Source organism: Myotis davidii, unplaced genomic scaffold (assembly GCF_000327345.1).
Source record: "Myotis davidii unplaced genomic scaffold, ASM32734v1 scaffold211, whole genome shotgun sequence".
NCBI classification, from domain to species: Eukaryota; Metazoa; Chordata; class Mammalia; order Chiroptera; family Vespertilionidae; genus Myotis; species Myotis davidii.
Window position 1 is genome coordinate 1,022,230 of NW_006282523.1, and position 1,140 is coordinate 1,023,369.

At 45.7% G+C, this 1,140-nt stretch overlaps 1 protein-coding gene across 1 annotated transcript in view; it reads left to right on the plus strand.

Annotated features, from left to right (window-relative positions):
• FSCN2 (fascin actin-bundling protein 2, retinal) overlaps positions 1-1,140 on the plus strand; it is a 7,087-nt gene that overhangs the window by 878 nt on the left and 5,069 nt on the right. The window lies entirely within an intron of this gene.

A 1,140-nucleotide genomic window follows, 5' to 3' on the forward strand; every position in this document is an offset into this window, starting at 1 on the left:
CTTCATCCTCTGGAAATTGTTTCTTTGTTATGGGGTGGGACCACAACATCAATAACAAAGAAACAGAATTAAAACTTTATTGTGGGGAGCCACTAGTGTTTTGGACAGGTTCAAGCCTTGGACCCCCTGCACCGGGCCCAGGAAGACCCCACAGTCAGGCCAGCTTCTCTGGCTGCGTGGATGGCAGCTGGGGCCCCCAAGCCCGCCCCAGCAAGGCTGGCCTGAGCAGAGCTCCCCACGGAGGCGGGACGAGGGGGAGCCCGGGCCCCTGGAGCGCTCAGGGCGCAGAGTCAGCTGGGTCCCCGCTGCCGCCTCCCGTGTCCCCTCCCCTGTGCAGCCTCTAGCAGGTGTCGCTGCCTCCATCACAGCTGCCGTCGCCCGGGGCCCCTGGGACAGTGAGCAGCTGCCTCGGGTCTGGGTGCCTCCGGTGCCAGGACGGTCAGGGGATGTTGGAGAGCCGGTTTTGGCCCAATCCTGCAGGCCAAATTGAGGGACCCCACTTGTGCACAAATTTGTGCACTGGGCCTCTAGTTTATCTTATAACTGAAAGTTTGTTCCCAAGCTAGCCACAACTTTAAAAACATATTTTCAATTATTAAATCACTAATAAGTAGTAAGGTCTAGCAGATAAAGAAAGGTGGTTTAACCTAGAACTCTGGGTGAAAGAAAAATAACATACCAGATGTATAAGTATGAATGTCTTCTTATATTGCTCTTTTAGATTTTGATGCATATGAGAAGAAATATGTAAGTTCTCACAGCCTTTTATTTCTTTCTTGTTCGCATCGTTGCTTTAGAGGCAATATACCAAATTATTTTCAGATCAGTACACCCGCATTCATTCTGTTCGCAGAATACGTAACTTACTTTTCTGTCTTAACAAAAAATGCACATCAAACAGAAAGAAATACAGGTTTCACAGCTACAACTAGCTGGGAATCTCAGGTCTTTATTCCTTTTTTCTCATGTTCTTTATGACTTTACTCTTTGAATTTTCAAAATAGAGAGGAGCTATATCCAACTATTAATGAAAAAAACTCATCTCCCTCCTCCTACCCTAAAACATGCTTACAAGTATTATTTAGTGTTTATCTTGACATTACAATATTTATACTAATTGTATTATTTAGTTTTTATCTG